Source organism: Aedes albopictus, chromosome 3 (assembly GCF_035046485.1).
Source record: "Aedes albopictus strain Foshan chromosome 3, AalbF5, whole genome shotgun sequence".
NCBI lineage: Eukaryota > Metazoa > Arthropoda > Insecta > Diptera > Culicidae > Aedes > Aedes albopictus.
Genome location: NC_085138.1, coordinates 325,556,187 through 325,568,709, shown reverse-complemented (window position 1 = coordinate 325,568,709; position 12,523 = coordinate 325,556,187). Strand labels below are relative to the sequence as shown.

At 37.5% G+C, this 12,523-nt stretch overlaps 1 protein-coding gene across 10 annotated transcripts in view; it reads left to right on the top strand.

Annotated features, from left to right (window-relative positions):
• The window catches only part of LOC109623365 (low-density lipoprotein receptor-related protein 1), an 880,389-nt gene that overhangs the window by 312,285 nt on the left and 555,581 nt on the right, over positions 1 to 12,523 (top strand). For 8 of the 10 annotated variants that reach the window (XM_062842854.1, XM_062842859.1, XM_062842852.1 and 5 more), the window contains one exon: positions 7,509 to 8,277. The exons of the other annotated variants lie outside the window; for them this stretch is intronic. The gene's annotated coding sequence lies outside the window, so the exon portion shown is untranslated. The remainder of the gene's footprint in view (positions 1 to 7,508; positions 8,278 to 12,523) is intronic. 10 annotated transcript variants of the gene reach the window in all.

Sequence of the window (12,523 nt, the reverse complement as noted above, 5' to 3'; positions counted from 1 at the left end):
CAAATACTTCCCATTTGTGCGACTCATACATTTGAGGAAGCGCCATCCACCCGTGACTCGTAGCATTTGCAGCACATATCATTCATGTGCTAATTTACCTGAAATGGTGGGTATTGGTTGCACATACGTTGCATGCCAAACCATGTAACGAAACACCTAAACGACGATCACACGGCTACGAAAGATGCTTCGATTGGAAAATCAGTAAACAAATAGGGTGACTTAATTACGCGTATTTTTTAACATTCATGTTAACAGTACATTTACTTGTTTTGAGCTAGTTTAGCAGAAATACTGATAGCTCTTCGAATATAATAAGAACTTTCATGTTTATTGTGCTCTGATTTAGCTGGGCTCCATGTTTTACTAACAAGTGAAAATTCATCCTATAAATACTTTTGTTTGCATGTAGGACACATAGGACCGATTTCTTCACTCTGACTTAAGCGTTAAACCAGGTTTAACTATATGAGTAAACCTGGTTTACCGGTTAATCCGAGGTGAAGAAATCAGCTCTTAGAGAATAGCTTTTGATTACTCTTTCGGCACACGCCCTTGATACACGTGCTTTAAGGTAAGCATATGTAATCACTTTTTTTTATTGTGAATTCAATCAATGTTTGATTGAAACAGTTTTAGTTTTGATGATGATGAACCTGGGCATGTTAGCGGAATACATGTACGTAAACAGAATATCGGTTAAGTACGAGACACTGAAGATGACCTAACAGTTGAGGTCGAAATACGTATCTATCAAATTATGCAAAATCGTAGTGCAATTAAAAGGAAGAGTCCTTAGTTCTATTTTCTTTTTTACTTAATTTTAGATATGTTCATTCTTGTTTATGCTGAGAACAAATTTAACTAAATCTACAGATAAAATGAAAATTGAAAATGTAGAACAATATTAAGAAGACATGAATGTTCTGGGAATGTCATAAAATATATTTAATGAAAAAACAACAACAGTGATGTGTAAAATGAGGCAAGATTGACGCAATTTGAGGTTTCAATACAACTTTCTAAGAACATTTATTAGTTATTTTATGCTTCATTTAGGAATCATTGGATAGATTTTGATTCCTAAATAGTTATAACACATAGAATATGGTTGGAAGGTATCGAGTGTACGGGTGACTTTTTAATTCGTTTTTATCACATTTCTCCCCATACAAATCTGTTGTCAAACTCACTTTGCAAAAATGAAGGGATTTTACTTTGGAAAAAGAAATTTTATTTTATGCAGTCATAACATTAAAACCATTAAACTGCATGAAGTTTTTATCAAGACCAAAGTGTCTTATAAAATAAAACTACAGATAACCCAGACGAAGATAGAAAAAAAAACACTGCACGAGACTACCATTATAGAAATTCATCAGATTACTTGCAAATTGATATGTTTCCAATATATTCTAGGCTTAAACTATAAGATGTCATTGACATTGACATATATTAGGCATGCGTTGCATTCGGTAAATTCTTAATAAAAACATGTGATGCTTTGCAAAAGATTTCAATACAATTTCTATAATTATTCTTGTCCAAATGATTGTTTGATTAAAAAAAAAATGTTATGACATTCAAATTGCGTATCATGACTAGATAATATCACGTTAACCCGTTATTTCTTCTTACCCCACCCGTTTCAACTTGGCCCGGTGAGCCTTATTTTAAACCAAATGTTGAATAATTATTTTTGAATTCAATCACATAATATAACAACGCCAATCTTATGTATTTTGCGTCAACTTTTTGTTGTTTGAGACTCAACAGCCCACTTAACCCTAAGGTATCATAATTTTAATATTTTGTATGGACAAAAGTCCTCAACAGATCCGAGGCAGAACTTTTACAAATGAGTCATGCGCGCTCAGTCGACTCATACTTTTTGGCAAATATCCATGTGGATGTGGTTTGACATGCAAAGTATGTGCAACAAACCGCCATTCCAGGCAAATTAGCACATGAATGATATGTGCTGCAAATGGTATGAGTGACAGGCTTCCTCAAATGTATGAGTCGCACAAATGGGAAGTATTTGTTTACCTCCATCCATTGCAAATATCCATGTGCCGGACAAATGGCAGAAATGTAGACTTCTATGATTTATGACTTTCGGCAGACTGTAGTGGGCTGGGCACATGAAACGAATGCCAAACAAATTGAAACTCGTTGTAAAGACTCTTACATTTGTTTCTCACTAAATGGTTTCAAATTTATTAATAGAAGGGGGACTTTTTCTAGCGGAGTTTAGGTTCATCAGATTTGCGTAATACCATATCATATGGGAAAAGTGGTAAACTACTAAAATCGAATTTATTTTAATTTTCCCCGATGAAAGATTTTTTAACCTCCAGAATCTTAATATATACAGCTAAGGCTAACTTATAACGAAAAAATATTTTAGGTTCATAAAAGTGCGATAATAATCCTGTTTCAACACACCGTGCACCGCAATATCTTGTTAGGATTTCTTCAGAACTTCTATGATTATTCCGGGAGTTGCTTCAGAGAACCCTTTAAAAGTTGTTTCCTTTAGGAATGCTTCAGGAGTCGCTTCTTGGAATCCTCTAGGATGACCATTCGAAAATCATTCAGTGCTTTCTTATGAAAATAATCCAAGAGTTTCTTGTAGGAAATCTTCAGTACATTCTTTTGGGATTCCTCCAAGAGTGCTTCTGGGATTTTTTCCGGAGATTGTTGGAGATATCCTTAGATCGAATCTATTTACCCAAGGAAGGTTTATGAGGCCAAAAACATTGGAAAATTGAGAGTTTTGAAAATCGGGTTTTCATTCATTTTGAACGGGGACTTGGGCGCTTGGCTAGGGACTGTAAACGTCAAAAAACGCAGTAGGCAAGACAAAGTTTGCCGGGGACAGCTAGTATATATAAAAATGCAGTGGCATACGTGGGACCGCGCATAACTTGCGAACGGAAGGTCCGATTTTGGTCGTCTTAGTTTTGTTCTGTTAGTTTTCACCCAAGGAAGGTTTATGGGGCATAGAACATGAAAAAATTGAGAGTTTTTGAAAAACGATCTTCCATACATTTTGACCGGGGATTTGGTCTTGGCTAGCAACTTAAAACGTGAAAAAACGCAGTAGGCAAGACAAAGTTTGCCGGGTACAGCTAGTTGTATATAAAAACGCATTACAGCGTTTGTCAGCGTTTGCTAGGTATGTATGTGTATTAGTGTGGGTCATCGGAACCGTTTTCTCAGATCAAAGCTTTTCTGGTTCCGTTTCGGGTCCTGAGTATCTGTGCAAAATTTGAGCACGATCGGTTGCGTCTACACTTTGCGCATTGCAATTGAAATTTGTATGGGATTTTGTATGGGAAAACATACTTTTTTACATTTTAGCCATAGTTTAAAAAGTTTATCTGAAACTTTTTAACTGATACTGTTAAATGATAGCCTACACTGAGAAAATTGCAAACTTATAATCTATTTTGATACGACCTTTACATTTTATAGGGTTTCACAAGCGCTATTTTTAAGTGTGCAATTATAACATTAATAACACAAGTTTACAAAATAAAACGAAAGTCGTGAACTTCTGTCAACGACCAAAATTTTTGAAGTACAATTTAGCACTGATTTCGAAACCGTTGTTGCCGCTGGCAGCCCTGCCTCAAGCGTGCTGTCGGGAGACCTCTCTTAGCTAAACCGCGAAGCTGATCTGTCGATAGGAGATATGACAGAACCGTGGACAGAACGTAGGCGTGTGACCATGACGAATCAGATTTCGAGGAAGTCAATGGTGAAGAGTAGCAAATTGTGCAACGAGTAATTGAAATCTACCAGATTTGTGAGCTTTCCAACTTTGTTCAAAACTTATTGTTGAATTAATTGAGTACTGTAAGTTGTCATGAATTCGAAACCTAAATTGTTTAAAATCCTACTTAAAATCTATTAAAATTACAGTTTTTTGAAGGGGTTAAAACCTAAAGCCTAAAGTTAGTAGTTAAAACCATATTTCTACTTAAAAGTAAGTTGTTATAACATGCAATTGAACTGTATTATTACTTTATCCTAATACACAACTCGATTTACAGCTAAGATCAGGCTAGCTGAATCGGGTCGAGCAGTGATAATTTGATCACGCACATACACTGAAAGTGTAAGTAGACATGCAAATGTAAAATCCCCCAACCTCCAACTTGTAATAATCGAATACACAGTTTAAAGCTGTACTGCACCAACTATCGTGTTTTTTGTGCTGCTGAGAACACAGTGTCTCGTGCCTATCTCTGCTCCCCGTCAACAACCGTGCTTCAAAAAAATTTAAGTAGAGCAGTTTTTGAGTTTTAGCTTAATATTGAGTTTCACAACTTTTAAAAATATGGAATTTACTAAAATTCAAATGTCTTGTATTTTGTTCAATCGATTTCGAATCTTTTTCCATAAATAAAAAGTTGAATACAATACCATTCGGTCATCTGAATGCAGGTTTTGCGTCAGGTTGATGAAATTCAAGATATTGGCGAGTTTTAGGGACGATCTCCTTAAATTTTAGCTAAATTTTCAAAAATATATGCAGAAATGTATTTTTTTCAATAAGAAAATAACAATCTAAAAATTATTTCTCAATGTTTATTTGATGTATCATATGTAGGCGAGTTACAGTAAAAAAATCAGCTCAATCGAAGCATTGATTACGGAGAATGAGATGTGTGAAGTGAGCGACGTTGCTTAAAAATAGAACAAAAATCGATTTCAAATCATCAACCTTGTATGGAAAGTCGAAAAAATTTCCGCTCTACTGTAATTTTTTTCCTTCACGTTTTCGAACTCAGGGCATGATTCTACACCAAAAATGATCATCAGCTTACCGAGTTCAAAAATGCTGTAAACTAGTGTAATAACCGTTTTACTCTATATAATGTCAATCATAACACGTATAAGTGGTGCTTCCATAAACATTGTAAGTGGAATCATATAGTTAAAAATTATATTTGTACAAACATAAAAGTTAAGTTTGGCCAGCTCAGTGCAAGCAGACAACATGATGCCTAATTGCGCAGGAAATTATTTGAACAAGACCTTCTGTTTTTGTCGGTAAGTTTATCTTCTTGCTTATTGAAAAAGTCCGTCATATTATCCATATTGTTAACTTTCAGCTGGATGAACTGGACGAGGAACTGGATAGCTACTCTAGGAGCCAGAACAAACAATCTAATTTTAATTCAAAGCCAAGTAAGTATTTATGAGTTTTGTTGATGGATTGAGTAACAACAGAAGTCCAATAAAAATCGTCAAATTACAATGATGCCTTCGTAAATTCCAGGTAGGAAGCGGCCAGCAACATCCGTATAAAATTAGGATTCTGGCTGTAATAGAAAGCCCATCATGCAGACATCAGATCAGCCACGATTCGTGCGGTTGATCCAGGAAGCACCGGTTTCCCAAGCGCTTTTCCTTATCGGCAGCATCGGAAAGAGCAAAGATGGCGGCCCGGCATTGGCGGCATCTCCTGGAAGAACGATGTTTTCATCCTAGCCGGAACCAGCAGCAGTAAATACTATATATGTATACGGAAAGTAAGGACAAATAAACAACTATCAATATTTTCAAAGTTTTGTTTGTTTTAATTTGCTTATAACTGGAATTATAGTTTTTATGTGACATTTTCCCATAATTGTTATAAAATACTCATGAATAAATATCATAATTCTTACACATAAATTTTATTTATCATCCAAATGAATTTTATTTACTGCTAGACATAACTTTTAAATGTTGAAAGTTTTATAAAATTTATGTTTGCAAACATACTTTTTAAAGATGATGCCAAATTGCAAAAAAATATATTGTTTCACACATAATAGTTAAACGGAAAATTTCTTCGGTGTAGGATGTTCTGAAAAACTTTGTTGAAGACCGCAAAGCGATCCGATGCTTGTGAAAATAGTTATAACCAACGAACCGCATGCATGTGTTTATGTTTTAACATGTAAAGGAATAACAATAGCAACAAAATCATGCTGTTTCGCCAAGTTGTTCATAAGCATCAGATCACTTCGCGGTCTTCGACAAAGTTTTTCAGGACACCCTAGGCTATGTTTTCACTTTATCGGTTACACGGTTTTAGAAAAATTCGAGCTTGTTATAGAAAAATGCAAAAAAGTGTGTTTTTCCATGTAAAACCCCATACAAACTTCAAAAGCGATGCGCAAAACGTAGACATAACCGATCGTGCTCAAATCTTGCACACTTATTTGGGTCCTGAAATGGAATCGAAAAAGCTTTGATCTGATGGGATACCATTGAATTTTTCATGTTTCCATATAAACGATGACCCACTCTAAATTGTGTATGCACAATACATCGCCCACTACGGCTGACCTTGCACCTCGATAAGCTCGCATTTTTGGAGCGATTGCTTTTGAAGTGTAACACCGACGATCTATACAACAATAGTCTACCTGACGGCGCAATGCCAAGGTGATCCCCACCCAGAAATGGGCGCATACCGGTATAAATACTAGTGGTGTCCAGAAATCGCAGAGTTGTAAAATGGAGTATCACTACCTCACCCCCAGAACGATCGACGGAGATGCTGCAGGAGATCGTGTGAACGTTGCCGTGCCACGATATAAGAACATCGGCCCTCGTTCCCTATGACCAAACCGGCCAAAGCAAGGTCACCTCGGTGAAAAACGTCGAGCTTATCGCAATAGCGAAGTCGTTGAAGGTGCAAAAATTTTTCGTCGTTTTCGTCGGGACAAACACTGCTTTGTCCCGTCTACGGTCTACATAAATGTGCGTCTTACCAAAAACCGTATAGCGTTGACTTTCAGGCATTGACGGGCCCTTGTTTTGGCTCCTAGTGTTTTCGCTCGCTCAATCGTGGTTCCGGCTTTCCTTCACTTCTCTATCTTCCTCCAGGTGTCATTTGTGATTCACTATTTTCTATGTGTGCTTAGCTTACCCAAATTCTTCTCGTCGTGACGGCGTTCTTGGTGCTACATTGATTTTCTATGCTGTAAGCTTCCTGGGTATCCGCAGAACATTTCTCCAGCTCCTCGAAGAAGAGCCTTTTCTACCGCATCGTTTTTTAGTCGGCGTGTATTGAGCCGGTGTCCGATTTTCCACTCCTGTATATTGATTCTAGCAATGTTAAGCTGGATCTCGCCAATTCCTGTTTCCGAATTGAATGACCGGTTTCTGTACTATATATAAATGCCTACATAGTTTGGACTGCAAACCAGACGCTTCTGGGCACTGTTTTGTTGTATTTAGGGTTGTAAAGGGTATTTGTGTACAAAACAGCTTGAAACTTGGCCGTATAATTCATTTTGATAAAATATTTTTTGAGGTCAGCTTTGAACTCAACAGGTTTTAGAAAACACTCCATGACAAAGAGAACAAAGCTGTCGAAAATAGCATGAGTTTCCCTATATCGAATTTATTGCCATCAATCGGTCATGTGATTGGCAATCAATCTGAAACCATACCTTCCCAATGCAATTGAATAATTCCATTTTATACATTCAATTCAGGTTTCGCTTCAGGAACGGACCAACGAAGGAACGGATCGCTGATTCCAGATTATTGTTATTACTTCATACAGCGCACAAAAAAAAGGCAGAACGTGGTTGAAGAGATACCACAACCTATCCTATATATCAAGGAAGAGAGACTACCACAACCGGCAAAGCAACGAAGCAAAAAGCGAAAAACCTCGGGTGTTCTGTCTGGTGGTGTTGTTTGGTTGACTCTACACATGTATCTTCGCCGCCAAGTTGTTCCGCAGGGGTATTTGTGATTCAAAATCTGCGAAGACATCGCAAAGGAAGATAAACAAGTGAAACCAATAAAAGAAGAGATAAATAGTATGTGCTTATCGCCGCCAGTCAGCAGCTTAAGTACCAACCACAGTGCAGCACAGTCAGTGTCTGACTGAGCGAGCCACATTTGCAAAGTGTTGAAGTGAATCAAAGAATAAGCGAAATGATGAAAAAATTGTTGGTGTTTTGATGTGCAAATCGGTGGGCTCTTTTTCGATTTGGGATTCTTGGGCATTCGTCGTTCCGCAAGAATCTGGTTTTGCGGGCTGAAGTGACCTAGAAGAATAAGGAAGACAAGTCCCGCGCCCGAGGACGAAAAGAAGAAAACGGTTTCTGTGTAGCGCGAGGTGAAGAGGACGCGCACGCGATCATAAAAGTGAACGTGTCCCATAAAAGGTATAATATTGGATGGAATAGGTAGCAGTGCAAAAAAGGCTTACCTTGAAGGCTGTTCTCGAAATAATCCGGACAAACGACAGAGGTAAATAATACATGCTAGTTTTAAATGTTTAAATAAAAAAAACATCACTTTGCTCACTTTCACACTTGACGTAAATAAGAAAACGTCTATAAATTTATATAAATAAAGATGGAATGGTGTTTGTACGTCACGATTTGTCGTGAGAAAAAATCTGATTCACAAAACGGTTCAGTTTGACGTGTAATTATTTGAAGACCACCCGAGCAGGAACGAACACACTAAGATTCAGATGTTCCAGCTCAGTATTTTTTTCACTGAGTTCAGTATTTTTTTTTCATCTTTTTACTGAGTTTTCAACAGCAGATTTATTTCGGTACACTCGGTAATCGTATTTACCGTTCACCAGTAACGATATTTACCGTGCTTCAGTAACTTTTGACAGTTTGTGAGCTGAGCTCGGTAACTCATTTACAGAATATCCGCAAAATAAATAACCGAGTGTACCGAGTTAAATCTGCTGTTGAGAACTCAGTAAAAAGATGGGAAAAATACCGAACTGATCTTAGTGTGAATAACTGCCACATAACTTCAGCATACCAAAGTCAGGTATCATACCAAAACAAGGTATTGAAAATAGCTAATTTTGGCATTGGGCAGGTATTGCGTCACTAATCGGAATTACCTCACTGAGTTATTGGTTTGGTATTGAGAACTGTTTGAGTTATTCAATAATTGAAAAATCTCTATTTGTATGGACAAATCGTCGAGGTATTGCAAGACCTGGTGTTGTTGTTCACCAGATATTCGTTAGCGACACCCAAATCATAATTTTAGGTATTTTACCTCTTGCGGGCTCTTCAATACCTTTCAGGTTGTAGGTATTGGTTTTTACATACCTGAATTTGGTATTGCACAGCTATTTTCTCCTGCTCGGGCATTAAGGGTCCATAAATGACTTAGTGTTTTAGGAGGAGGGGGAGTTTTTGATTTTGCTACGATCCGTGTATTAAGGATGGGAAAATAGGGGGAGGGGTATTCAAGTCGGCTAAATCATCCCCTACCCCCCTTCCGTAAGTTCTAAATGTTCTAAACAAATAAAAAAGGCGTTTTTGTAAGATTTTTTAGTGCATGGGACGAAATAGACACCCTGTTTTTGTTGAAGCCGTTCAATTTTATGTTTAAATTTTAATGCAGATGTGCGAAGGAGCACCATTCATACCATTTATATCATTTCCAAATAGCCAAAATATCTTTGAAATCAAAATATATGTCTCATGTGGTGGAAAGACTGCAAGCCAGAACAAATCATTCGGAATTCTTGTGATTTTGAAGCATCGACAAATAAGATATTGCGAGTGTTTGTGTGTCTCCAGCATAAAAATTTGCTTCGTATTACCTTGTCTGTTTATATAGACTTGATCCCGCGTAAAAAAGTCTCATTATTTCTCGACGAATCATGCAAAAATAAGACGATGAAATTTTTTTGTATGGAGTTTTCATTTACACGGCTGCGTAAATCAAAACCGCGTAAAATAGATCTGACTGTACTAGAATTTCAAGTAAATAGAGGCTTCCGAATAGAACAATGATACATATTGCCCATTTTACTGGCATTTTACCAGATTAGCTGGTATGTCTGAAACATACTGGAAAAACTTGTAATTAAGAAGGCACGAAATGTTGCTAATTGGCAAATTGGGAGATGAAATTTGTGAAAAAATCGCGTTCTGGTGGGATTCGAACCCACGACTCCGTATTCGCTAGACCGGCGCTTTAACCAACTAAGCCACAGAACAGGTAATGGTTCTGCGGAATAGAAAGCCAAACTGACTCCGAAGCCGCACCATGAACACTCCTATTTCACAAACTCATCTCTCTTTTCGGCTTAGATGCCAATCCACAACACACTCCTATTTGTGCCCACTAACTACAAGTGCGAGCGAATTATTTATATGAAGCCGAGACTTACTCTCGCACTCCGCATACCTAGCCACCAGGCAGTTTGTTTTGCTGGTGTCTAATTAGTATGCGTCGAGAGCTCGGCACGGTCGGACGCTCGGACGACCGAACTGCGCCAAGTGACGCAAGCAAGGGTACAATGATACAGTGCCAGTAAAATGGGCAATATGTATCATTGTACCCTTGCTTGCGTCACTTGGCGCAGTTCGGTCGTCCGAGCGTCCGACCGTGCCGAGCTCTCGACGCATACTAATTAGACACCAGCAAAACAAACTGCCTGGTGGCTAGGTATGCGGAGTGCGAGAGTAAGTCTCGGCTTCATATAAATAATTCGCTCGCACTTGTAGTTAGTGGGCACAAATAGGAGTGTGTTGTGGATTGGCATCTAAGCCGAAAAGAGAGATGAGTTTGTGAAATAGGAGTGTTCATGGTGCGGCTTCGGAGTCAGTTTGGCTTTCTATTCCGCAGAACCATTACCTGTTCTGTGGCTTAGTTGGTTAAAGCGCCGGTCTAGCGAATACGGAGTCGTGGGTTCGAATCCCACCAGAACGCGATTTTTTCACAAATTTCATCTCCCAATTTGCCAATTAGCAACATTTCGTGCCTTCTTAATTACAAGTTTTTCCAGTATGCTTCCGAATAGAATTTTTTCACATATGAGGGGCCCAGAATCAAAGGGGTGTAAGTGACCATTTTGTCGATTTTGAGCTGAGCATATCGAAAAATTCTTCAGATTTTAAGCTTTCAGGAACTTTCTTAAGATTATTTTTACGATGATTAGAAAAATTACAATAAATCGTAGAAAATTGGGTCGATTTTGAAACTCTGTACATTTTGTATGGGATGAAAAACTTTAAACCTCATTTACTATAAAGTAGGATTTTGTCACTGGAGGAATTCCTGATAGTTTCCCGGAACGCATCCCTAAATCCTTTTGAAAGAATGTCTGGAAGAACTTCTAGAGGAAAACCGTCAGGGTGCAGAAGCTGAAAATGCTTCTTAAGGAATCCCTGATGAAGCACCTGGAGGTATTCTTGAGTCCTCTACTGGAACTACTGGGGAGATCCCTAAAGGAACTTCTAGAGAAATCCCTGAAAGAAATACATAGTTCAAACATGTTACATCATATAACCTGTAACAAAAGGACCGCGTCATATCGCACACAGTATTTCATCCGTTTATAAATTTACAGTTTCCTCTCAGTATGACCATCTAACATTTTTTAAATGTAAATTTCTTCTATGCAAACCTTCTATGCTTATTTCTACGTCAGGTGTAGGGTTTTCATATTTTTTTTACTGTGCACAACACTGCAGGGATCTACGAAGGAACTCCTAAATTAATCCCTGAAGGAAGTTCAGTAGAAATATTTGAAGGAACTCCAAGAGAAATCTCTGAAAGAATCTCCATGAGGCATCCCGAAGAAATTTCAAAAGGAATCCTCTAAGGAATTTCGAAAGGAGGTTTTGAAGAAATTCTAAGAGGGATCCCATAAGGAACTCCAAAAGAAATTTTTGATGGAGCTCGAAGAGGAATCTCTAATCGAACTCCTGAGCTAATTCCTAAAGGAACTATTGTAGGAATTCGTGAAAAAACTTCCGAAGGAACTCCTGATGCACGGTGTCAAAATTTCGATTATTATCGAACATTCATGTACCTCGGATTTTTCTTCGAAAATGATTAGTTTTTGGGCTATATAGTCATAATCGGACAACTAGAAAATATTTCATCGGCGAAAATTTTTCCATACATTTTGTATGGGACGTTTTTTGGACTAAAATAGTAGTTATTGATTTTTAGTATGGAAAATAGCCAAAAACTCACCTAACTCAAATTTTCCCCGATAAAATATTTTCAAATTTTGCATTTATACATTATAGCCGAAATTCTAACATTCTATGAAGAAAATCCGAGGTACATGAAAGTTCGATAATAATCAAAATTTTGACACCGTGTGATGTAACTACTAGACTAATTTCCAAAGGACCTCTTATTGGAATCTCTGAAGGATCTTCTAGATAAATCAGTTCTGGATTTCCTGGCGGTATCCCTGAATTCTCTTGAAAGAATATATGAAGGACCTTCTTCAGTAATCCCCGAAGAAACTCCTGTGGAAATTCCTGAGAGATCTTCTGAATAAAAAAAACTGAATATCTGAAGGAAATTATTTAGACATCTCTGAAAGAGCTCAGAAAAGTTCTCTAAAGTTAGTTCTAGAGAAATCCTGATTGGAGTTTTAGACGATTTAGTAATTTCAGGACTGAAAATAAGTAGTATTATTTATAGACTAGACTTATAGACACAAATTAATGTATAACTTTTGATTGTATGCACAAAAATACCTGAT